General features: G+C 44.0%; 1 long non-coding RNA gene across 1 annotated transcript; it reads right to left on the reverse strand.

Annotated features, from left to right (window-relative positions):
- Nucleotides 1-27,746, reverse strand: LOC144382062 (uncharacterized). The gene is made up of 3 exons (XR_013448453.1): nt 27,433-27,746; nt 23,413-23,516; nt 1-30 (listed from the first exon to the last, which is right to left on the reverse strand). It is a non-coding gene; the product is annotated as an uncharacterized LOC144382062 (long non-coding RNA).

The raw sequence follows: 27,746 nt of genomic DNA on the forward strand, positions 1-27,746 counted from the left end.
CCTCCTTTGATGTCCCACTGAGGAAGTGTCCTGTTGACCAAAGCATCAAGTCAAAAGGAGGAGGATTTTCAGCCTCGCCAGTACTGCTCTGTAATTGCACTGCAGGGGAACGAGGGAGAAAGAAAGAACAGATGAGCCAGGAAGACACAGCCCGTCATCATCGGGCTGCCCAGCGTGCTCAGTGTCTTCACCTAGAGAGGCATGGCCTCTTTTCTAAATAAAGCTCCTCACCTGCGTTCAGGGTTCTCAACTGGCTTGTCCCTACTCACCGCGCCAAGCCTTCCTTCTAGTCTTCCATTCTGCCAAAATGGGACGGGTTACTCGTGGGCCCCCAAGCGTGCCATCCCATTAGAACACAAGCTTCAGGAGGGAGGCGACTTTGGGCGTCTTTTCAATGCTCTGTCCCCATTCCCCGTGAGCCTGGCTCACAGTGGACCTGAGAAATATCTGTGAAGGAATGAGCACCACTCATTCAGTCCCTGCTAGGTACTAAACACAGCGCTAGGCATTTAAGGGTGTGAGCTTGTAGACAAGTTTCTAAACCTTCTTGCGTCTAAAGCTCACTTACAGGATCTCCCTAAGTCTAAAAACCAAAACAAATCTACATAATGCCCTCGAGGACATATGCAACCGGTTAAAATAGAAAATAACAATATTTCCAGCCTTTAAGAACACCCTATATAACATTGGGTTAATAACATGTTTGTAGTTGTAACACTGGCTGTCAACGATACTTCAATAAAATAAGAATAAGCTCACAGGGTTGATGTGAAAATCAAATGAGATACTATGTATATAAAGCACTGAGCCCAGTCACTGACACAGAGCACAGCTCAGGAGCTGTTAGCTATTATTATATTGCTATTTTTACAAAGATTACTAAAACAGCATTCAATGCAGGAGACAAACAAGTCCGCAATTACAGTCCAAAATGAGAGGTGCTGTCACAAAAGTATGGACAAGGTTCTGTGAGCCCGCAGTCTCTCTCTCTCTCTCTCTTATTTTTTTTTTTTTTAAGATTTTATTTATTTGACAGAGAGAGACACAGCGAGAGAGGGAACACAAGCAGGGAGAGTAGGAGAGGGAGAAGCAGGCTTCCCGCCGAGCAGGGAGCCCGATGTGGGGCTCGATCCCAGGACCCTGGGAACATGACCTGAGCTGAAGGCAGACGCTTAACGACTGAGCCACCCAGGCGCCCCTCTCTTATTTTTTTTTTTTAAAGATTTATTTATTTATTTAACAGAGAGAGAGAGAGAGAGAGAGCGCAGGGGGAGGGGCAGAGGGTGAGGGAGAATCCCGAGTAGACCCTTGCTGAGCGCAGAGCCCCACTCAGGGCTCGATCCCACAACCCTCAGATCAGGACCTGAGTCAAAATCAAAAGCTGGACACCGAACTAACTGAGCCACCCAGGTGCCCCAGACCCTCTTAAAGTGTATCTAGAACATACATCTAGAACCACAACCTTTTCACACTGTGCCCATCAGCCCCATTCTAGTCCAGGCCACCCACATTTCTCACTTAGATGATTTCAGTGGCCCACCCAACTCTTCTCTCTGCCTGACCCCCCATGCTCTACACCCCCACACACAGTCTATTCTCAACCCAAGAGCCAGGGATCCTGCTAGAACTTAAGTCTCCTCTGTTCAAAATCTCCAGTGGCTCCCCATCTCTCTCCAAGTAAAAACCAGTTACTACTGCCCATGGCAATGGTTGATTTCATGTGTCAACTCGGCCACAGGGTGTCCAGATCTTTAGTCAGACAGCATCTTGGGTGTGTCTGTGAGGGTGTTTCAGGATGAAATTTAACATCAAATCAGTAGACTGAGTCAAGCAGATAACCCTCCCTAATGTGGGTGGGCCTTGTCCAATCAGTTGAAGATCTGAATGGCACCAAAAGGCTGACTAAGAGGGAACTCTACTTGCCTAACTGATTTGAGCTGGAACATTGATCTTTTTCTGTCTTGAGACTCAAACTGAAATACTGGCTTGGGTCTCAAGCCTGCTGGTTTTCTGACTGGAACTACACAGCCAGCTTCCCTGGGTCTCCAGCTTGCAGATGGCAGATTGTGGGACTCCTCAGCTCCATAACTATGTGAAGCAATTCCTCATAATTCTTTTAATTATATACATATGTTACATATATTTATATTATAATATTGTATATATTAATCTCTTCTGATATAAACATAGATTTATATCCTATTGATTCTGTTTCTTTGGAGGACCCTGCCTAATACACCTAGAGGCCATGGGTGGTCTGGCACCTGCCCCAACTCCAACACTCCCCCCGTACCACCTCTCTACTTCCCCCCCCCCCGTTTGTTCCAGCCACATCTTGTTGCCCCTGAAACATGAGAAGCCCTCTGTCTCGAATGCTCTTCCCTCCAGGATATAAGGGCCTCACGCCTTCTTTCTGGTCTCTATCCAAATGTTATATGACTATGAAGCTTTTCCAACCCTACCTCCCTAAAAATAGTGCATGCATGCACATGCACACACACACCTACATCTTTTCACTCTATTTCCCCTAAATTGCTTTAATTTTCTCTATAGCATTTATCAATATCTGACATACTAGATGTTTACTCGTTTTATTTGTTTAACATCTATCCATCTGTCTCTTCCAACTAGAATACAAATTTCTCGAGAATAGCAACTTTGTCTTGCTCACACCTTGTATTCCCAACACCTCGACTGGCGACCAGCACTGATACCTAGTCATGCTTTATGTCTCTCTGTTGATTGGATTAAGGAGTGGATTAAAATTTCAAGTTCGACTCCAGAAGGAGAGAAAGGTATCCTGCATCGGTGGCAATAAAGGATATATGGAAAATCAGTAGAAGATTGGGGTTTTGCTGAGTGCGGCTTAAGAACTAGACAACAAAGGATTCAGGGGTTTGTCCTCCAACAGGGAGCTGGAGGACAGACACTCCGTGCTGCTGCTTAAAGGCTGATCTTTATGCTTTAACAGCCTGCAGAGCAAAGAGCATATTTGATATCCTTGCCTGTAAATTAAGGAGCCCAACCAGGAAATAAGCTTGAGGTGAGTTGAGTGAGTAGCCCCATGAAGGGCCAAGACTGTCCTCAGAAAACAGCTCTGGGTCTGCTCCAACACCAAGATAAATTAGAGACAGAAGCTCTAAAGTTCAATGCCAATGAGAACAGCTGCAATATTTTTAGTTGGAAATAGCCCACCAGAGCCATAAAATCTCAATGAAGAAATCAAACATAGAAGGTCTAGTTTTAAGCAATGTGACATCCTGGTAAAATCTCCAAGAGAAGCTGGGGGTGAAATATTGCCCCAAGTAAGGAAATGAGTTGTCTCACGAAAAATGGCTGTCGGAAAAAAGAAGTTGAGAAAGCTAAAGTTGTAATGTACTTCGTGGACAGGAAGGAAGAGAGCAGGGGCTAGAGCTGGAGCGTGCTGGCTCGGGGCTGCACTAGGGTAGGAACCAAACAAGGGATCCAGAGCTTGCTAACTGTCCTCACCCGTGAAATGGGGTATTAACTGTTCTACCCTCTTCCATGGTCTAACAAGCATCAAATGAGAAAAGTTAGCAGAAGAGACTTAAAGAATTGTAAGAAATTAAGAGACTTAAAGAATTACAAGCCCCACATTAAGTGTGAAAAATAGCAGTGAGCTATCAGCAAGGAGTTTTCAATGAGATGTTACACAGACGTTAAGTCAGGTGGACAAGGGTTCCTGAAATGGATGAACTACTACTTGGGAAACAAGCCTAACTTAATACTATACCTATGACACAGCTCGCATCCCTCAGCCATGAAAGAGCTTTCTTCCCTCCTGTCTGGCCTGCCCAACTCAGTCTTGTTTCAGTTGATATTGCATTGTCAAGGTGGACACGGGCAGCAAGACGTCTCCTAGAACCCTGCTGACAGTTGTAATGAGCTTTCATCGATTATAAACAACATACATGTTTGAAATGACCTATGTTCCAGGTTATTTATCACAGCATTGTTTATAACAACAGGAAAAGATCGGTAACAGTTTCAGTGTTGATTTAACCAAATCAAGGTACCTCCAAAGAATGGAATTCCATGCAACAATTCCTAAACTCTAAGAAGCTCTTTCTATACTTATATGACATCATTGCCAAAATATATGAAGTTTAAAAAAAAAAAAAGGAACAGAATGGCGTGTATGTAGTTTGCTACTATTTATATAAGAAAGGGAGAGGAAAAGAAGATACATGTGTGGGGGTTTTTACTTGGATGGCACAGAATATCTCTGAACATACACCCACGAAACAAAGAATACTGTTTCCTCCAGGGAGAAGAACTAGGCAATGAATGAATGAATGAATGAACAAATAGGAGATAGAGGTCGAGCAATAGACTGTTCACTATATATCCCTATGCCTTTTGAGTTTTGTCCCACATGAATGCATTTCCTAAAAAAATAAATTGAAAATAAAAGGCCAATATAAAATATACTAGATGTGCTCATTGGAGAAAAATTCAAAACACAGCAAAGTATACAGAGAAAATAAGTATGACTCTATTGTCTCATAACTGGAAATGCTCATTATTAATGCTTGATATATTTCTTTCCAGTTGGGTTTTGTTTTTTTTTTTTGCATGTTTCACATAACTGAGATCACTTGGCCTATAGATTTATATCCTACCCTAACATAATATCATAAGCGTATTCCCACAACACTAAAATGCTTCATGAATGATATCTAGTCCGTCAAATGCACGTACCACGTCTTAACTAGTACCCTCGAATATTTTAAGCTGTGTTCAACTTCTGGTAATCATTTTTGGGCATTGATCTCTGTGGCTCTGATTATGTCCGCAGGCTGAATTCCTAAAAATAGATTTACTGGCTGAAAGGGTATGAATTTTTTTCGGTTTCTTAATATGGATTGCCAGAGTCCCTCCAGAAAACTTGTACCAATTTACAGCCCTACGAGCTGTATAAGAGAGTGCCCTTGTGTGATGACCCAGGGCTGTCTGATGTCACGGTAGGATGCCAGAATTCTAGCCATTCATTCTCCGGCTTTAGATCAGACACCGATACAAAGGGCAAGCTCTCTGAGAGCCTGCAGGCATAAATTATACAAGTTTGCTGATTTATAAAAGCATCTTTTCTGGATTCCTGAGGAAGGTATCCAGAATTGGTAGAGATTCATAAGGAATAACACTGTTCCAAGTATTTTTGGAAATACTTGCTAAGAGAAAACCCTATTTCATAAAGCAGCCTTCTCTACTTACAACCAAGCACTCCCGGCTTTAAAATAAGCCCCACAACTGTGCTCCAAAAGAATATCAACAGTACGTGGATTTCAAGTCAGTTTGAGAAGCAAGACTTCCGGTATGAACATGGCAGATCAATAAGTAGTCATCTCCCACTTCTCATTTTACTTCTTCCCCTCACAAGAAATGACACAAAAGCAAAAGGAGAATTATAAACTGCACAAAATGTAGTTTCCACAGAATTCAGAGATGGATATAATCCAGATTCCCAAGGGCATGTAAGGGGCCCCCCCAGATTGGTTGAGATTGGGCTTGAATTGGAGGAAGTGTGAAGAGCAGAAGCGACAGGGGTGACAGAAGAGCCCAGTGGGGACAAATTTCAGAAAAGAGCCACCTCATTGACATGGTCAGAAGGGAAGGGCTGTTTACAGGGATCAAGTGAACAGAACCGGTGGCTGAGGCCAGAGGCACAGAGAATCATGGCTGAGCCCTGGCCGGTGGGAGTCTGTCTCCAGGGAGCTGAAGAGGGCTGCCCAGACCCGTCCCCCGACCCAGGATCTTCTAACAAAGAGCCAGCTCAGAAAACCCAACCCATTCTGCGATGAATTACATGATGAATAACAACAACGGTATTATTATTACTAGTCATAGCTGGAATAAGGATAATAATACAGTTGCCCCTTGAACAACATGGGTTTGAACTGCATGGGTCCACATATATGAGATTTTTTTTTTCAGTAAATTCAATACAATACTATAAATGTATTATCTCTTCCTTATGATTTTGTTAATAACATTTTCTTCTCTCTAGCTCACTTTATTGTAAGAATATAGTACAGAATACATGTAACAGACAAAATATGTATTCATCAACTGTTTATGTTATTGGTAAGGCTTCTGGTCAACAGGAGGCTTTCAATAGTTAAGTTTTTGAAGAGCCAAAAGTTATACATGGATTTTCAACTGCCTAACCCCTGTGTTCTTCAGCAGTTAATGTGGTAGTTGTAGGATATAGAATATCATAGAGATTATAAATAGATAACAACAGTCATAATAAATAATATAAATAACTGGTTTGGGGGACCTGGGTGACTCGGTTAAGCACCTGCCTTTGGCTCAGATCATGATTCCGGGGTCCTGGGATCAAGCCCTGCTTTGGGCTCCCTGCTCCATGGGGAGCCTGCTTCTCCCTCTCCCTCTGCCCCTACCCGTGCTCATGCTCTCTCTCTCTCTGTCAAATAAATAAAATCTTTAAAAATAATAATAATAATATAAATAACTGGTTCAGCACCAACACAGAGACTCCATAAGAAAAAATATGAGCAAAGGACAAAAAATCATTGATTTCCAAAAAGTTCTCAGTGAAATGTGGCTGGCAAAACTCAGGACAGAATTAGAAAAAAAAATAGAACAAACATCACAGGAGCAAAGTGAAAACAAAATATAGAGGTGCAAAAGGGAGAAGACGCTGCAAAAATACATAAAAAGGGACATGAAGACAGATTTGCCAAAGTTGAATAAAAGCCACAAAATGAAACGAGGAGTCGCAGCACACGAGGGATGCAAGCACAGATGTAAAAGACAGACAGACGAGAGCCAATATCAGACTCCCTTGGAAAAAAACTAAAGTGAGCCAGAACAATGAAGGAGAACAAATATTTAACAATACAACTCAAGAAAACTCTCCTGAAATAAAAGGCTTGACACTGCTGCTGAAAAGGAATTCTATGGTCAGGGAAATCGACCCAGACAAGTCAACACCAACGCATCTCCTGGCAAAGCTGTTGGACTTTCAGGGTAAAGAATCCTTTGATCTGGCATTCAAAATTTCGATTACAAGAGAAAAAAAAGGGCTGATTTCAGATTTCTCCCCAGCAATACCCAACCCTAGACGACACTGGAGAACTACCTAAAACACCCTAGGGATTCATCGTCTGAGACAAGAATTTTCCATTTATCCAAATTATCCTCCAAGTATAAGGACCACTGACAAACAGCTGTGACCCTGCACACACTCCAGGATCACTGACCCACGCCCTACTTGAGGAAACTTCTAGAGGGTCAGTTGCAACGTGTGAGAATTGTCTGAGGTGCCAAAGCAAAAGAATTGGCTGGGTCTTCCATACACACAGCTCAGAGTGGAAAAAATGAAACACACATGCACGGATTTAGATGAGAGAAGAGAATGTGAGTGTCATAGGACTTGACAATCTAGGAACGACACAGTTAACAAAAAAATGGACAAGAGAAGACAGAGAAGGAAGGAGGTAGAGTAATTCTGCTATTTGCCTCATTGGTAACAGAGGAGAGTCAGAGAATATTACATAAAGCTGACAAATCTAGTAATCAAGTAGATGAGAAGTAATAAAAGCCTAGTGACAGTTCAAATGTAAGCTGCAGGAAAGATAATATTATTGACCAAATTTAGGAGAAGTCTGAATTAAGGAGAAGAAAGGAAGGACAAACGGACAGAAATACATTAGGTTTATATCCGTACGTGCTAGGAAACCATTAGATACTGTGTGGAAAAATCGGGGCTGAGAGAATTATATAAAGCTATAATTAATTTTATGAAGGTAACAACTAGAACAAAAACACCAACCCTCCTAAATATCAGAAGAACTACACACACACACACACACACAGCAAAGATCACAGAGTAAAACACTTAAGAAGTAATTATAAATACTTGAGAAGAACGCATAAAATACGAAAAACTAAACCCAAGCAGACCTATCAGTATGTAAATGAGCTTCAATCATTATTAAAAGTAAAAGTTTTTTAGGTAATAACACAAAGAAAATACAAACTCCAGGCTGTAAAGAGACAGATGTAAAACAAAGTGATTTTTAAAAAATAAAAGCCTGGGGTGGGGGGGCCTGGGAGCCTCAGTTGGTTAAGCATCTGACTCTTGATCTCTGCTTAGGTCATGATCTCAGGGTTGTGAGATCGAACCCCCCTGGGGCATGGAACATGCTTAAGATTCTCTTTCCCCCTCTGTCCCTCCCCACTTCCCCCCCCCCCGCCGCTCTCACTCATGCTCTAAAAAAAAAAAAAAAAGAAAAGCCTGGACAAAAGTATACCAAGCAAACGCAAACAAAATGAAAGCCAGGTCTATGATATTAATATTAGACAAAGTGGAACTGAGGCCAAAAAAGCATTAAATGACACAAAGAAGGGCCCTATTTAATGCGAAAGGGTGCAATTCACAATGAACCTATAACAGTTATGAACATGTATATATCCAACTACCTAGCAGCAAATTCCTAAAGCAGAAGTCACCAAGACATATAGTAAAACAAACAAAAACCTGCCAGGTGCAGAAGACTTTAACTCAGTTCTCTCAGTCCGTGATAGACAAGTCAGCAGAACATGACATCAATCTTTGGTCCTTTACCCCCAGCCATGCCACCTCTGGGATGTATCCTTCAGATATCCTTATACCCACGCAAAGTGACATGCACACAGGCCATTTATTTTAGCATTGTTTACAAAAGCATGAGTCTCCTTGTCATCAGTAAGGGACTAGTTAAATATTATGGTGTAACAACTCAATGTCCCACAAAGAAAAAAGATGAGCGTCTCTATGTCTTCATAGGAAGAACTCCAACGTATGTTAAAGTGAAATAGAAAAATCAGCAAAGTACTGAAAAGTGTGTGTGGTACGCTACCTTTTGTGTAAAAGAGAAATAAGAAGAGAAGTTCACCTTTGTATGTATATACATGAAGGGACTCTGAAAGGAGCTAGTACCACTAATACTAGTCGTAGGTGGTATGCGGTAGAGATGAGGGGTGGGTAGGAAGTGAGCCGGGGGAGGGGGACACTTTTTACTGCAAACACACACACACACACACACACACACACACACACACACACACACAGGTGTCTGGCTTTGAGCATGACTGCATTACCCATTTATTTAAAAGTCACAAATCATGTGTACAAAAGGATCCTTGGCATAGTTTCTATCTGCTACTAGATAAAAAGTAAAATCTGATTCCATTGTCCTTCTGTTTACATGAAAATCAATATAACAGACCTCCTGCTTTTTTTTTTTTTTATAAATGCTTATCCTTCCCCTTCGCAACATGAATCTGGGTCCAATTAAATAACCCATAGCAAAAAAGCTTGTGGCGTCCCCTTAACCGTGTCCCTAGAAAGCCAAGTCTTATTCTCGAAGCCTCTAATCCGGGCTGGCCAACGTGGCTATGACTTGAACTGTAGCTAGCTCCAGTTGAGAGGTGCTGGGAGTGTGAAACACACCCTAGGGGCGTCTGGGTGTCTCAGTCCGTGATCCCGGGGTCCTGGGATCGAGCCCCGCATCGGGCTCCCTGCTCAGCGGGAAGCCAGCTTCTCCCTGTCCCACTCCCCCTGCTTGTGTTCCCTCTCTCGCTGTGTCTCTCTCTGACAAATAAATAAATAAAATTTTTTAAAAAAAATACACCTCAAAGTTCAGAGGCTTTGGATGGAAAGAAGAGTGTAAAAGACCTCGTTAATTTCTGACATCAATTACATGATGAAATAATAATATTCTAGATATATTGGGCTAAATAAAGTATGTTATTAAGATTAATTTCACCTGTCTCTTTCTACTCTCTTCACTGGGCTACTGGAACATTCACCATCACAAATGCGGTTCAGCAGACAGCGCTGCTTTTATGGGGGAAACATAAGCAAACAAGCTCAACGAGATGATGCTGCAGTAACAAGCAACCCGAGAAATCTCACTAACTAGGACAGTGCTTGTTTCTCAGTCCTAATACATGAGCAACGCAGATCAGCAAGGGAATCTGTTTCTGTAATCGGTGAAGTCCCCAGGCTCACAGAGGCTTCCTCCCAGCACATCTGCTCGGGGAGCATGGTGAATCACACGGGCTCTCGAAGTTTCCTCTTGCAAGTCACACGCATCATCAGCGCTCACATTTCATCAGTCAAAGCGAAGCCCACGGAAACGCCTAATTGCACAATGGGTGGGGAGGTGAGATCTTCCTATTCGCTCAGAAGAAAAAGAAATGCCTGATGAGCAGTGCCAGTGACCATGACATCTCACTGTAGGTCTCATGCAAGGCTAAGGCTGGGGTCTAATCAGCCACACTTGTCGATCCCAAATGACTTGACACTACTTTTCAAACTTAGGTAGAGTTGGCTTCCATTCAGAGTGAAAATAATTTGGGGGAACTCACGATGACACAAAGCCCTCCTAAGTCGTCTCATTTGACCTGCTAATGCTACCACTTAAATACTTCCGGTAACTGGGGTGTCCGCTTGACCATGAGGAGACCCATTGCCATGATCGACAGCCCATTTTCACAAATATACGCTGAGCCAACTCTGCTTTGTGCTTTGTACCCTAATTCAGAGCTACGCAGTATATATTTCATGAATCTGTCACCAAATAGCTTTCAAATATGTGGAGACATCTACCACATCAGAAGCTCTCCGGGCTAACTGTCTCAACCGTTCCTCATGAAATGGTGCCATATCTCCTCACTACCTTGGTTCTTGTTCTAGAAAGCTGCCTTGTTCAGTCATACACACGACCCCCATTCCAGATAGGAAATTGTGCATTCAGGTCCACTGCCACGTGATATGTCTGGGATCGGCCATGTCACATCCAAACAGCTGCTTTATATGCGATTGCAGGGGTCTGCTCAGATCACATGATCTTCACTTCCATCAAAAGTGTGGGCACATCCACATTGGAGCTACTCTTTCAGCCTGAGCCCCAGAGTGATGAAAGGCATGGAGCAGAGCCCCACAGACCCACAGCAGCGCACTTAAAACATAAGCGAGAAATTCCTATTTCTCTGAGGTTTGAGGCTGTTTATTGCATGGGCAAAGCTGGCCAATACAGAAATAATCCCAAAGTGGCAGTGTTAAGAAAGATTGGATTTTTACTGTCCCACTGTCAGGAGATTTTCTCCAAATGATACTCTGCAGTGCGATGCCTAATTTTATTTATTTATTATGAATACTTACATAGCAGTGACGATATGCCGAGAACCAGTCTAAGCACTTTACAAAATTCATTTACTCAAGCATCATAAAACCCCATCGGGTGGGTTCTCTTATTGTCCCCATTCACAGATGAGAAAATTGAGACACAGAGAAGTCAAGATCATACAGCAGGGAGGCACGAGTCAAAGTTCAAACCCAGGTGGTCTGGCCCCAGAGTCCATGCCCTTAACCACTACATTACGCGACTGTCACAACCGTTAGTATTTATTGAGTTAATTTACACTAAGCACATTCAATCTTATTTGATTCCCGTAATAACTCCAGGAAGCCGGGGGGGACTGAGATGCACAAATACAGAGTTCCCGACCCAAGGTTACCCAGTGAACTTGAAGGCAATAAAGTCCATGCTCTGCAAAGAAAAGCCTTTTTCTATCAAGAAGAAACTTCCAAATACTAATGGAGGCAATTGGTTGGCTTCTTCCGGTTCAAATCTGGCTGCGGGCACAGATGTATCCACCAAATCTCACCACCTCTGTACTGCTAAGAATTCTCTTTGTGCTTGTCACTGTCACCATCACTGATAAATGTTTGCTGGCTGTCTACCCAGGGAAGGCATGGTGCGAGGCTCCCTTGCCCCCGTTAAGACCGGAGAAACAGGCTTGCGCTAATTAAGCCTGATATGGTGAAAGGTAAAATAAACAAACACCCCCATGACTGGGGAAGCCTCGGGCACCCGGTCGGTGGCTATGGATTTCACAAGATTGCACAGCAGCTGGCTGCCCCAGACAGTAGCAGGGACAGAAAACACAATATTCCCGTCCTCCTCCTGTCATTATCGCTAGGGAGGACCTCGGCATTAAAGGAGCGGTGTGAAACGGGCAATTCACACATCTTCCGAGTTTCTCAATAACATCGGTCCCCGCTGTTGCCACAGCCGCCTCGAAGTCTTCTCGCGACAAGAAGAGTATCAGACACGGACCAGCAGGGAAGCCCGTGCGCACGGGGGGTAGGCATGTGCACACGCACACACGCACATACTCCCCACGCCCCTTTCTCTGCTCCCCAGAAATGGCAAGGGGATATGGAAAAATGGAGAAAGGGACAGCAAACATTGGAGGAAGGGCTCCTTTTTCAGTGCTGGGAGATTCAGAAGAGCAGGTGGAGTCTGCAGCCCAAGGTAACAGCTCAGGGGCATCTCCCCTCTCCAGACTCCGCGTTCAGAGTCAGACCATTTCTGGAACGGAGCAGCACAAAGCCCTCCCAGACCTTGTCTGGTACACTAGCCACCTGCAAACAGGAGGCAGACAGGGAGAATAAAGGCCCACCTTGATCCCTGCCCGAACAGTTCTCCTGGAGTCTCCTGGTCTCAGGGGAAGGCTCAGCCCCTCCCAGACCTCTGAGCCACTCTTGCCTTTAATGAGGGCGAATGAAGGGGCTTAAGTCCTCTACTCTGAGCGCTCAGACTTTAGGCAGTTCTTCTGCCCTGATAATGTGGCCTAATTCCTAAAACTGAGCTTCTTCCCCATTGGCCCCTGCCTTAGGGTTCTCCGGAGAAACAGAGCCAAAAGGATACACACATGCATATATATGTGGAGAGATTCATGATGAGGAGCTGCTCACATGATTATGGGGGCTAAGTCCCACGATCTGCCCTCTGCAGGCTGGAGAACCCAGGAAAGCCAGGTAGGTATGGTCCTAGTCAGAGAGCTGGGAACACTGACCGTGTATGTCGAGATCCAAAGGCAGGAGAACACCAATGTCCCAGCTGCGCAGGCAGGCAGGAAGCAAAAAGGATGAATTCCTCCTTCCTTCACCTTTTGGTTCTATATGCAGGCCCTCAAAGGATCAGATGATGCCCACCCACATTGGGGAAGACAATCTTATTTTGCTGAGTCTACTAATTCAAATGCTAATCTCATCCAGAAACATCCTCACAGACACAGCCAGAAATAAGGTATGATCTGGACACCCTCGGCCCCGTCACATTGACGTATCACATTAACCATGATGGTACCTATTCCCCAGCCCCTGGCCACCAGACCCTGTTTGATAAACTGTTGCAACACCAGGTCCTCCAAGACAGAGACCCACCATGTTTTTGTCAGTCTCTCCTTTCTTGCTTACTTGCTTGCTTTCTTGCTTTCTTTTTTAAGATTTCATTTATTTATTTGAGAGAGAGAGATAGTGAGAGAACACGAGCGGGGGAGAGGAAGAAGCAGGCTTCCCGCTGAGCAGGGAGCCCAATGTGGGACTCGATCCCAGGACCCTGGGATCACGACCTGAGCCAAAGGCAGACGCTTAACCGACTGAGCCACCCAGGTGCCCCCAATCTCTCATTTCAAGGCCAAGTTCCTCGTCTTAGAAATCCACCTGATTACTTCTTGCTGAATCACTGGTTGCCTGACTATCATTGTCATTTGGTCCTGCTAAAACACATTTCATACTGTGAGAAAATTTTGAGGTTACATGTCCCCCCACCAAACCCTACCATCTCTGGGGCAAGGGCCATGTGTATCCCTAATGGACAGCCTCCCCGGAGGCTCCCAGCCAACAGCTGTGGCATGAACCCCCTTCACCAGCCTGGTGGTCTGGCATTCCCAGCGGGTGGCCATGATGCAAAGGGCTGGAAGGTTCAGGTCGGCCCAGGAGAGTTACCATCAGAAGCCAGAAGACACACTTGCCTCATAAAGCCCAGCTGAAAGAGACTATAAGTTTTGCCATTTCTGTCACTGTTGCTATGGGAATAGAATGCCTCATATGTGGTGCATCCGTGTAAGTGGAATATTTCTTAAAAGCATCATCTTGAGTAGAATTTCCACCCCGGGGCAGCATTAGATGCCATTATAGAGGCCCTTAAGTCTAAAATAGGGGGGACACACCTCCCCGGCCACTTTTCTGCTCTGCTCTTTACCCCCCTCGGTCTGGCCCCCTCATCTCCCTCTCCCTTCGTCTCCTGCCCAAATGCTCAGATAACCAACTGGCTTCTCCGAATCTTCTCTCATAAAGATCAGCACCTGACCTGGGCAGAGGGAAGTAACAAATTCCCCTCCAGGTCCGGGGCACATTGCAGGCAATTTCATCTGCTGCATAACAACAAGGAGTCAATGTCAACATACCTGCCTTCACTGCCTATGGCCTGGGTGGTGGACAGGTGCAGAACAGAAAAGCAGCAAACATTTACTGAGCAGCTACTTTGTGTCACTCCTTCCAGGGGTGCACTTTCTTAATTTGTGGAGCAATTCTAGGCAAAAGGTATTACTACCTCCATTTTTATAGATGAAGCAATTGAGCCTTAGAGCCAAGTAACAATTAAGGTATAGAGCCAAGACTTGAATTTAACTTGGATTTTTTTGTGTCCCCTTCACCTACTCTTTCCATACCTGCTTCCCGCAAATAATGAGGGAAGAGCATCCCCACCCAAACTTTCCCCTTCTGTTCCATCTTCTGTGCTTCAAATAGGGTACCTTCAGTTTAACCTCTGCCCCCCCTCCTTCCTTTCATCTGTATTGCGAAGACAGTCAAAGGGTTGGGAAGGCAGCATGTGAGGGGGGAAAAGATTGGCCACACCACGTCATGGGTCCCCTACTCCTCATTTATTGGCTGGTGCGGGGCCATGTTTCCGACCCACCTGCCATGTCTGGAAGTTTTGATGTGCTCTCTGGACTATTTGGGGGTCAATGCCTCCCCAGCCCCATTCTCTTGTTCTGGTCCCTGTCGTTCTGCTCCACCCTATCTGAAGCCAGTGATTCTCAAAGTGTGGTCCCGAGCCAGCAGCCTGGCAGCATCACGGAAGAACTTGTTAAAAATGCACATTTTCAGGGTTGCCTGGATGGCTCAGTCAGTTAAGCACCTGACTCTTGGTTTCAGCTCAGGTCATGATCTCAGGGGTCGTGATATCAAGCCCCGAATCGGGCTCTGCGCTCAGCGCAGTCTGCTTGCCCCTCACCCTCTGCTCCTCCCCCTGCTCTCTCCCTCCCTCTCTCTCATATAAATAAATAAAAATTTTTTAAATGTACATTTTCAGGCTCCACCCCAGGCCCACTGTATCAGAAACCCTGGGGGTGGGGGGCACCCACCAGCAAACTGTCTTTTAACAAGCGCTCCGGCTAATCGCCCAGCAACCCCAGGTTTGCAAACCCCTGATTTTAAAGGCTGATCTCCTGCCCAATGAGCACAACACCTCTTTCCATCCTTCCCTCCACCCCTTCATTTCCCACAGGACCCAATTTGAGAGGGGTGGCATTTCAGTGGCAGGTGAGATTTAAACACTGCTAAAACTGACATTTTTCCTCATTTCCAGTTCTGTCAGATACCTGATTGCAATTTTATAATACTCCAGGGGCCCCGCCCTCAGAAAATACCGATTCAAAGTAAGAGCCGATTATTTTAAAACACTCATTGGCACACTGATGCCACTGGCCAGTTTACACTGACTAATTAATCCTTATCTGACCTGAATTAGTGCCTAAGCCATGTAAAATGATGGAGATTTGCTGGAATGCAGTAAATTTGAGAATTAAAAACCAGAGGCGTGTGGGAGTGGTTCCAGCGTCAGACCATCGTGAGGATTAAAGTCCTTCTTCAACTGGTAACGTTATTTGAAGTTTGATTTTTCTTCCTTTCTCCTCTCCACCCCACCTCCTTCATTCTTTTTTTTTTTTTCCAGAAGACACGAGCATATTGTCTCCCCTTCTCCCAAATAAAGGTAAACTGACAGCGCTTTCAATGAAAGGCTCTGCATGATTGGAATTAAATGTCAAATACGATTTTCTGTTGGCAATTCAGAGTGTTGGTGTCAAAACCGTAACTGACAGTACGACTGCAGATTAGTATCTGCCTGGGATAGCGGCGTCACACTGCAGGGAAGGTTTACGATTTAGTAGATTAACACAGCGCTCTTCACGCCACCACTTAAGAGATAATTTGTTCAAGCAGGAGCCGATTAGATGGTGGCTGCCCATGAGCAGGAGACTCCACCCCCGAAGGCCTGTCAGGCGTTTGATGGCACCCCCTGCCCCCCTGGAGGGGGTCAGCCATCATTCTGGGTGACAGGCAGTGGGAGGTGAGGGGACCACAGATGCCAGGAGCCCGGCTGTCAGGAGCCCCCAGTGATGCTTGCTGGCGAGGTCTCAGGGAAAATGGAGTTCCTATTGATCCAACCAATATGAAATGGCCTTCCAGGTTGGAGATTTGATTTATTCGGCTTCTGTGCCTCACGTGGGTTGGAGGGGGGTGTGGGGAGGGGGGCGCTTCCTGGCAGGTCACTGATTCATGCACTTCACTAGGTTTCTTCTTCCAGCTCTAGAAAACACATGGGGATCAGGGCCCAGAGAAGTTAAGAGACTTGTCCAAGATCCCAGAGCTTGGGAGAAAGAGCGAGGGGTAGCTCATATCGCTTGAGACTCACAAAGTGACAGACACTGTCTTAGGCATCTGTATCTCCAACGTCTTGAGTCATATTCACAAAGACTTTGATGTTGTTAGGGACCCACTAGGTTAGGGGTGTATGCATAGGCCACAGCAGGTGCGCGGCCAACCTGAGTTAGGGCTAGGTTCTCTGCAACGTCTCGCCAACTATCCCTAGAATAAATATTCCGACTGCAAGGGGGATGAAAGGGCTTTGGAGACCGTGCTTCCATCTTGCATGCATTGTGTGTCATTTCTGCCGAGTGACAGTCCATGGGACCCAGATAATAAAATAAATAAAATGGATGCTCTGTGTCTTGACCGGCCATAAATTCTAATGGGTCCTCCGTGAGCCTGATTTAAGAGTTTCATCTCGCACAGACCATGTTTGCTCTTTTTTTTCCCCCGCTCTTGTCCCCACTTCTGGGGAAGAAGGAGAAACAGTGAAGTTGAGAGCAGCTTTGCATTACCCAACCATGGAGGGACGCGGCAGCAGAGGAGACTCACCAGATGATGTTGAGACTCCGGTTTTAGAATGTTTACTCTCTTCTGGGTGAACTCTGACATCCAAATGCATTAATGCTGTGCCATTTGCAACTCTCATGCCAATCTCTATCCTTGTACGTATCAGAATTTTAATGCCTGCTTCCCTGTTTGAGTTATGGTAATTTATTGTAATAGTGTATTTTGACCTTTTCAGTATTTTGTATTTTTATTGGATAGCTGTTTCACCTCTTCCCTGGAGGGTTAGCCAGGCTGAAAATGAGAGAATGGTAAGACCAACCAATCAAAATACAGAATATTAAAAAGGTCAACACACAAGAGCAAACTACTAATTTGGCAAACACACAAACACAAAAAGAATGAAAGCTCCAAACAGCCTGATGACCAGAGCAAGAATAAGTGGGCAGGAGAAAGCTAAGGGGGTCCTCTCAACCCAAGGAAGAGCAGTTAGTTCAACCAATGAATGTCAACCAGCCCATCTTCAGAACCAAAGGAGGGTAGAGAGTCCATGCAAACTCCAAGGTTTACATTGGAGTACATTATACTCTCTGTTTCTACCTGGTCAATGCAAATGGCAAAGCGACGTGGTGGAGTCGAAAGGTCCGAGCCCAGAGATGCCAGGGCACTTTCCAATATAATTTGCAAGAGCCGAGGGATGCACCAAAGATACCATGCTTCACCCTCCGCCTACACGCAGATGAATGTCTCAGGAGTCTGGAACTGATGTTTATCTATTTCTTTCTTGAAACTGTCCAAGAAGGGAAGTCCTCAAGCCTCCCCCATTGATTCTTTCCAGTTGAGCTATATATTAATTAAAGCATAATAATAAGCATATCTTGACGATTGAGGTTAATAGAATCATTAAAAATTCAAAGCATACTAATTCAAGTGGGCTTTCAGTTCTAGTCTACTACAGGACATGGTCATCCAGTAACTGGGAAACACACTGAACCAGTTACCTGGGTGTAGCCTCTCACCCAGTAAAACTTACACCCCACCGGTTGTTGGCAAAGCAGAGGAACATACACAGAAGGTGTTCGATATTCCAGGATGACTGGCGCTGGAAAGGGGCCATCTGAAGGGAATCCATGTGAAACAGGGACCAAAATCTCAGTGTAAAGAGTGAAAAGATTTTGACTGCACTTTCATCTCAAAAAATAAAATGAAAATGAAAATTTCTAAAGAGGTCCTTTTGTTTTCTGTTTAATAAAACGGAGGCTAAAATTCTAAGCATAGGGGTGCCTGGGTGGCTCAGTCGGTTAAGCGTCTGCCTTCAGCTCAGGTCATGATCCCAGGGTCCTGGGATTGAGCCCCGCATCGGGCTCCCTGTTCAGCGAGAAGCCTGCTTCTCCCTCTCCCACTCCCCCTGCTTGTATTCTGCTCTCGCTATCTCTCTGTCAAATAAATAAATAAAATCTTAAAAATAAATAAAAAATAAATAAAATTCTAAGCATATTCTTAAAGTACAAAGAATTAAGGGCTGACTGGGAAGTCGGGGCACAATTTTCTCAGCAAAATTTTATGTTAATATAGATATATCACCCTCAACAACCCCTCGGGAACAATCATGAAAAGCATAACTTTTGCGAAATATTCGAAGGAGCTAAGTGCCCCTCTAAATTCCTTTATATTCCAGTTTTTTCTGCTTTAATAGCTCAATCTTCATTTTCTATAATTCAGTTGGTTGATTTCCTAGTATTCAATTGTAACTCGTGAGATCCTTGTTTGTCAAGATTTTTCAAGCAATAGGAACCATTCCACTAGATATATCACTTTCGTCAACTTCATGAACTCCTGTGTTGTTTACAAATTTTGCAATTTCCATTTGCTTTTGATTTACACTCTGCTGCCAAAACATCTGAAAATCATCTGCAAAACTGGCCAAATGTTGATGTCATACAGGTTTGTGTTAAACGGAGTTATGTCTGAGTCAGGTCTAATTTTTGAAGTCCGCCTGTGAATATTTGAGGACTGCTAATTCCCTGTGTGAATTTGTAACTACAGATACTCTAACAATGAAAACTCAAGCACATGGACCCCAGACTTACCTAAGTGCAAACCAGAATATTTTCAATATAAAACATTCCATAACAGACATAAAAAAAAAAATGATTGCTGGAAGTATATCCAACTATTAACGCTTTATAGTTTGACTCTTAGGAATGGCAGTCCAAGCAAGTTACATCGTAGGATAAGAATTTGGGACCAGAGGGCGCCTGGGTGGCTCAGTTGGTTAAGCGACTGCCTTCGGCTCAGGTCATGATCCTGGAGTTCCTGGATCGAGTCCCGCATCGGGCTCCCTGCTCGGCAGGGAGTCTGCTTCTCCCTCTGACCCTCCCCCCTCTCATGTGCTCTCTCTCATTCTCTCTCTCTCAAATAAATAAATAAAATCTTTAAAAAAAAAAAAAAAAAAAAAAAAAGAATTTGGAACCAGAAACACGTTGTAGATTTGCAATGACCGTTCTTTAAGAGTATTTCATATGTACCATACTCAGATTACGCTGTTAAATTAAAAAACACTTAAAAAAAAAAGACATGTAGTACATGATCCCTGTTTTTAAAAAAAACTATCCTTTATTAAATATTTACTGCACACTGGGAACTGTACTTTGCACTTTATAGGCGTTATATTATTTAACTCTTATAACAGCCCAAGAGAAAGGTAGAAATACCTACGAGTTATAGGTACTGAAATAAGACCCAGACCTTGAGCAACTTGCCCGAGATGAAATATGTAATTAGTGAAGAGACAGGGCCCAACCCTGACCCCAGGCCCATGCTTCTACGCACTCCATCCCAGGACATAGAAAAGGCATCCAGGAGAATTAAGCTACTGTGGCAAGACTATAGATATCTTTATTCGCTTCTTTGTATTTTTCTGATTTTCCCCATTTTCCAAATTACAAGGGATGGCTTTTATCATCAGAGAAAAGAAAACTAGTTTTTATTAGAAGAAGTTAAGGCTGGAAATCACCATGCTGCTTGTGGCTAAAGGAGAAAGCTTTGTAGAGGAAAGGGGAAGAAAGTCTGGCCGAGTAACAGCTTGAAGGAAGATTCCCAGATGGCAAGGAGCCTTCGGATGGAGGGTTTGGCACGACCGTAAATGCAGCTCAACCTACGGAGGAGCTTGGAAGAAATGACAGTGTGGGGTGGAAAAGAACATTGACCAGAGTCAGAGACAGAGACAAGGTCACCTGCCACATCCTATGGAGGCCTATCTGCCTTGCCTGCCTGTCCCCGCATCCCCTGGGCCCCACCTGCTGCTCAGTCCTCCCCTCTGCTGTGAGGCCAACACTGCCCCAGGTCAGAGCACTGAGCACCACGGGAGAATGGCTAACATCTCCAAGGCCTCAGTTCCCCAAGAATGGGGCCTTATCTTCCGGCAGGCCTCCCGGAGACTGCCTGAGGCTGCCCCAGCTTGCCTGGACCTCCTGAAGACACCTGTGCTCAAGGGAGGCGTAGCCCCACTCGAGCAGCTGTCCCCAGCACAGCCGGCCCCTCTTTCCGGACCTCACTGACACCGCCACCCCGATGCCTGAGCCGTCCCTGCTACCTGCCACGGCCGTTCAGAAAGCTCTCCATTCGTTGTCACGGTCTGTTCCCGAGTGCTTGGCCCAGGCTTCGCACCGTGTTGTTACAGGAAGCTGAGATGCTGATCTCTCAGCTGCCAGGGTGCCATGTGGGCCCTAGACCCTTCCTCTCTGGCTCAAGCAAGCTGAGTGTGCCTGATAAATATTACCATCCTGCAAAATTGGGGTAGCACTGACTTCGAACCATCCTGCTGGGTTTGCTTTGTCCCCATACACCATCCCCTTCCAACCTGGTCCATCTTAGACCTCCTGAGCTCCTGCTTTGTCCCTGGTCATTTAAACAACACAGATAATGGTATTCTTTATTTACAGTATATCAGGCCCTCTTCTGACTGCTTTATATTTATATAGCTATAACACGAATTAGAGGTTTCTCTGGGCCTCTTTTGCTTCCCCCCAAAAATGGGGACAGTGGCGATTTATCTGAGACCCCTTCCAGTCTCCTTAGGAAGCTCCAGGAATTACTCCAGCTACGTGGCTTGAGGGTGTGAGTACCTCTCAAGAAAAGGAGATCTGTCTAGAAACAGAAAGGAACGCTTTCTCTAGGATGGTGTTTTCAAGTACTTAACCTAAAAAAAAATCGCTGTAATTTCTAGTAGAAGTGGGATAATAGGAAGAATGGGCATCCGGCTGGCGGAAGCAGGTCCACGGTGAAATGGAAACCAAGAGCTGTGGGTAGAATGGCGGAAGATGGGCCAGTTGGAAAATCAAGGTCCAACAGTAAGAAGAAATCAGCTTCCAGGGAATTGCAACCCCTAGACCCAGGTCCAGAAACATGAGTGGGCCCTTCCACATGGCGCTAACCGAGAGGTAGTATGTAGTATTTATTCAAGGAAGATGATTCCAGAATAAGGAATGAGATTTCGTTACTGCAACACACATTACTTCTTGGGAGTTCCCAGTCCCCCTATGAGAAAAGCTATTCTTCTTTTTCGGTGTATGCCTGGTGTTTGCAATCTCTCAGGCTATCATCAAATGGTTTCCATTTACTTCAAAAGATAATTTCTCTACCGTGATGTTTTCCCTCTCAGAACTCGGTGCTGATACCCATTGCCGTGGTGTGACAACAGCTACAGGGATGACAAACAGAGCCTGTCATCCTCGCCCAAAGATGGCTCAGCATACCCCCTTTGCAAACATTGGTAAAAACAAAAAAAACCTATCATCAAAAATAAGATGAAAATCAAGAGTCCTCTCTCTGGTGATTCATGGAGTCTCCCCCCTTTTCTTCAGGCTAAATCATTTGTGATTATTATTTCTTTACCTTGACTCTTCTGTGTAATAGATCATCAAATTAACTTTTGTTCTAGGAATTTTTTTTCAGCTAATTGATACCCCCAGGCCCAGAGGTCCCGAGCTTGACACTAAGGATCTTTTTCTTCATATTAATATAGCACCTTACTCTAGAGAGAGCTAAGCATTTGCAAATACCAACTAATTATTTATCGCAGGTATTTCACGGAATTAGACAGTTGTAAGTTACAGACAAAGTAAAATCAATAACTGTTTCTTATGTTATTACTGTCCATGCAACGCTTATACATTTCCATGCATTAGTCATACTCCAGTTATGGTCTGAAGTAACTACTGATCAACCAAGAGGAGTAGTATAATTATAGGAGGTTTTAAAAACAGTACAAGGAGGAAGACTAATAGGTATAGGGTCAGAAGCCCTGAGGGTCTGTGAGCTGATACCATGAATCTCAGTTTTCTCATTTGTAAAATGAGAAAGTTGTAGCTCTCTTAAGTCAGCAATATTACACTGTTATTCTAAGTCATGTGGGCCCTCTGCTCCACAGGCAGGCCTACCTCAGGAGTGGGAGAGACAGACAGACATTTCCTCTATGCAGAGAGTTGGTTGCTATCTTTCTCTTGCCCCTCTAAAATGGAGGCCAATTCCTGTCTTTATTTCTCTAGGAAGACTTCTCTGACTCCTCTGGTTTGCAGTGAACTTGCCCCAAATGAACCCTGATACTATTTTTTAAAAAGATTTTATTTATTTATTTGAGAGAGAGAGAGCGCCCACATGAGCAGGGGGAGGGGCAGAAGCAGAGGGAGAAGCAGGCTCCCCGCTGAGCAGGGAGCCCCCCTCAGGGCTCAATCCCAGGACCCCGAGATCATGACCTGAGCTGAAGGCAGATGCTTAACCGACTGAGCCACCCAGGCGCCCCAACCCTGATACTATTTGAATACTATACACCAGCAGGGATCATATGGTACTGTGTATTTTTCTTATTGTTCTTTATAGCTTGTCCAACATACCAAATTGTAAGCACTTAATGGAAGTGCTTATGTTTTCAAACCCTGATCCCAAAACAGGGCATAAACCCAGCAGGGCAGCAATCCTTTGTTACATGACCTGTTTATGTCAATAGTAATAAATTAGGAAAGAGACCCTTTCTGAAAATCTAGGGGCCCAGAACACATAATTATGCCAACAGGCTCTCCACTTCCACCATGCAACTTATATGTAAGCCAAGACCTATTTTAAGTCTTATTTTCCCCATTCCTTTGTCTCCTTCCTGCTCTCTCCCTCCACTTCCCTCTAAGTATGTCGGCATTACCACCACGATGGTCTTATTTTCTTTGAAATTCCTCCTTAAAACATATCTGCATGAATAAGCAAGGGGCAAACGGTGTTACCAAACTGATATGAAATCTCAGACCAATACTTCCAACTGCAATGGAAGAGAAAATCATCACACATTAAAAATAGGGCTTGGAGAGAAAAATAACCTGAACCTTCTTTGCTTCTCTCCCGGGAGAAGAGCTCGATCTCCTCCTCATCGAAAAGATGGCAGACCACTGGGTATTCCTGAGGATTATGTCTTACTCCAGGCCTAATAAATAGAAAAATGAGAAGGGACAGAAGAGATGAGTTCTACCTACTATTTTCTCAGTAAAGAATATCTAGAGAATTCTGCCTCTGGCAATATGGTGCTCCAAGATATTCTGAAACAGCCTTCTACCACAAAATAGTGGGATGATGGGAGAATTACAATGAAAGTAAGTGCATTCCTGAGCTCACAAGAAAATAAGGAAAATCCCCAAGGGCAAACAACAACAAGAACAACAACAACAAACCAGTTTTATAACACCAGACTTTCAAGCAAACACCAGAGTTGAGTTGCCTTGGGAAAATGTTGATTCCAAGAATCTAGAATTTTGGAAATGAATGGCCACTCCTAAGGGCATAGGAGACAAAGCTGGGTGTCCATGCAATGCAGTGAAGGGGAAGCTGAGAACCCTACATTAACCAGAGTATCTCAAGGGCCACATCCTAAATGAAAGGGAGGGTCAAGAAGGAAAATGATATAAACATGTTAACATATTTCACAAGTTAGATTGAATGTATAGGGGCACCTGGGTGGCTCAGTTGGTTAAGCGTCTGCCTTCAGCTCAGGTCATGATCCCAGGGTTCTGCTTCTCCTTCTCCCCTGCTTATGCTCTTCCACTCTCTCTCTCTCCCAAATAAATAAATAAAATCTTTAGATTGAATGTATAAATGTTGTTCTCTAGAACACATGGACTATTTACAAAAAAATAGATACGTACTAGTCCACAAACAACTCTCTAAATATTTTCAGGAATTCAGTATCCTGCATACCATATTCTCTTGCTATAGTACAATTGAGATCATAATCAATCTTTAGATTAACTTAAAATAACTATAAATTTGGAAATTTAAAAACATACTTCTCTATAACTCACAAATCAACACAGAAATCATAATAGAAATGTTTAAATATTTATAATTAAATGGAATGAAAATACTACCTATCAAAACTTGTGGCATACAGATAAAGGAGTAGGTAGAAGGAAATCTATTCTCTTCTTTTTTTTTTTTTTAAAGATTTCTTTATTTATCTGAGAGACAGAGAGTGTGCAGGGGGGAGGTGCAGACTGAGAGAAAGCCCCAAGCAGACCCCATGCTGAGCACAGAGCCTGATGTGGGGCTTGACCCCACGACCCTGAGATCACAACCTGAGACAAGAGACGGGTACTGAACCAACTGTGCCACCCAGGTGCCCTGGAAATCTATACTCTTAAATTCTGACATTGAAAAGGCAAGGCTAAAAATTAGTGAATTAAATATCCAACTTCAGAACTTGGGTGGAGTGGGGGGGTAAGCAGACAAGACTAAAAATCTACAAAGAGTGGAAGAAAGGGATGACAAAGGTAAGAACTGACATCAGTGCAACAGAAAACAAAGATAAGTAGAAGGAATGAACAAATTCAAGAGTTGACTGTTTGAAAAGATCAATAAAAGACACAAATTTCTATTGAGATTTAATGAGGCAGAAAGAGAAAAGTCACAAAGAAATAACAGAAGAAATTTTTTAAATGACATAACTAAAGATAGAGCAGGAGTTAAAAAGCTAATACAAGAATATTACAGAAAGCTAAACTGGGCTAAATTGGGATCATTCCAGAAAGGCAAAACTAATTCAATATCTAAAATCCTACTTATGTTCATCTTCCCTCCTTCATTCAGATCAATTCAGAGCAATTAAAGTCTCACTGTAATGTTTACATAGCCACCTGATTTCTTTCCTTTCCTTCTGGATCGGCTCAACCCTGGCCAAAGGAAGTGCATTTGAGACCTGGGTTTCTTTTTCAGTATTTTCCACTGACTGAGAAATTTCCCACAGGAACATTATCACCTTCAAACTGTGATTATCCCAATCTCCTGCATGTCTGATCTTTCCAGAATCTCAGGGAATCATAGGGAAACAAATATAATAGGGGAAAAGACCCATTTCCAGAATATTGAGAAAAATCACTCAATCCCCAAACCAAATATGACCATTAGAGTAATTTATAATCTTAACATCAATTCCCAAGCAGATACAATGTTTCCTAAACTCAACATCTCACAGAATCTAGATCCATGCTGCTACCATCCATCATAAGTAAAGAGCTCATATTAGTTTAACAAAAACAACAACAATAAACCAAAGCAATGTAAAGGAAGAACCAAAAATTCCCACATGGTTCAGTTTTTCCAGCATGTCAGTCAAGCCAGGCTAGTGTTCAACGTCCACCACCTATAAAATTAACACTCATTTGATGGAAGAATCTCATCAAGACAGCAACTTTGCCATATCCTAAGAAAACACCTCTCGGAAAGTAAATAAAGGACCAGTCTACCATGTCCTTCCTTAAGACCTTTCTTTTAAGGTTCACCCAATAAAACTGATTTCCTTCAACAATTTAACAATTTGTACATGTACCCTTCCAACTCTGCATACGAGGCACCCTGAATGGGACTCTGCCTGGTAGCACAGCACCTAGCCTCCATCAAAACCTCTGGCCTTGTATCCTCCCCTAATCCCAGGAGCACATCATATGCTTCTCTCTGGATTTCTCCCATTCTGAAGGCTCTCAAGGCTTCCTTACTTGTGCAACATGGCAATTTCTGTGGCGACTGCATCTTCCTTCCATTCTGGGATGCCTTAGCTTTGTCCCACATTGTTTGCCTCCAAGAGAGCATTTCCCCTTAGTTTCCAAATTTCCCCAGCTGGAGTAGCCCACTTGAAAATTTTCTGAATGTCCTCTGCCTCTAGGGGAATTTCCCAAACCGGCTGTCAGGAATATCATAAGGTCCAAAATCCCGTAACTCTTGTCTTCTTTCAACATTTGAATTCCCCTAGTCTTGACAGCTCAAACTCTTGCTTTCCCAGAACACAGGTTCAGATGCATTTTTAAACCTGACCTGCCCTCAGATGAGCATATTTTTCCTTCCCAACCCCGTCTGAGCGAAGTCATTTTTGACCCCTCAACATTGATCATCCTCACCTTCTGTTCTTCTTCCCAGAACTCCCTCCAGAGCCAGGAGATTGAAAACTATTTTAAGTTGATCCTGTTGCTCCCTGAGTTACCTCCCAAAATCTGAGCACTTTCTGTTCACATACTGATTTCTAAATAATCCCACTCACTTACCTCCTTCTCCACCTCCAATGAGCATACTTGATTCCTAGCGGTAGGAAATTGCTTGATTGTCACCTCTTTGCTTCCTTCTTAACTACTCACTTTTGGATAAATCCATTAAGTTGTTCCCTGGACTCAATCAAAGAAGATTACACACCGCCTGCATTCAGAGCCCTCATCCCCATTTGACTTAATCTGTTCTTGGATAAACTCCACCAACTCCCAAAGCTTAAGTCCATCTCCTATGTATTTCTAGGGAACATCCTCACTGAATGGGAAAAAAATAAAAAACGAAAACAACACAAAACTCAATGAAAACAAGACAATAAAGTGAAATGAAAGTCTATTAATAGTGAGTCATGCCACAATCCAGATACTAAAGGCGTTTTACACCAGAAGTCTGCTTATTTTAAAGTGAGCTTTTTCAAGAACCCGGAAGTTTCCATCCCTGCCAAGCCCAGATTCCTACTAATCAAAATCAAGGCACAAACTCTCTCTCTCTCTGAGTTTTGCTAATGAAAACCAGACCTTCTCTTAACAATACGAGTTTCTTCGGGAGGCTAACCCAAAACCCCCAACTTCTGTGCATCAACTCACCTCTGTCTACTGAAGAACAAATGTTTGTTATTGTAAAGGGTAAATGGACCAGATCTGGAAGGATTGGCCGGCACTGGCCAGGGCTGCCCTCATCCCCATCCCTGCTGCATTCCCAAGGGAGTCCAGGGCTGAAGATTTGGCTTCAGATCCCTATGTGGGGATCACCAGAAGCCTGGTGATCTAGGCTGAGCCCCACACAGGAATCAAAAGGTCCTCTGGTCTCTTTACCTTAAGATGTCCCTTGGGGGAGCCTGGGTGGCTCAGTCCGTTAAGTGGCTGCCTTTGGCTCAGGTCACAATCCTGGAGTCCTGGATTGAGTCCCACACCCTGCTCAGCCGGGAGTCTGCTTCTCCCTCTGTCCTTCACCCTGCTCTCATGCTCTCTCTCACTCTCTCTCTCTCAAATAAATTAATAAAATAAAATCTTTAAAAAAAAACTCTTAAAAAAAAAAAAGATGACCCTTGTAGCCCCTGAGCAGCCTGTTGCATGTCCCCTTCCCAGGGCCCCCTCCCTGCCCCCCCCCTTGGCTTTTTTAAGGGCAG

The sequence above is a fragment of the Halichoerus grypus genome, chromosome 6 (assembly GCF_964656455.1).
Source record: "Halichoerus grypus chromosome 6, mHalGry1.hap1.1, whole genome shotgun sequence".
Taxonomy (NCBI): domain Eukaryota; kingdom Metazoa; phylum Chordata; class Mammalia; order Carnivora; family Phocidae; genus Halichoerus; species Halichoerus grypus.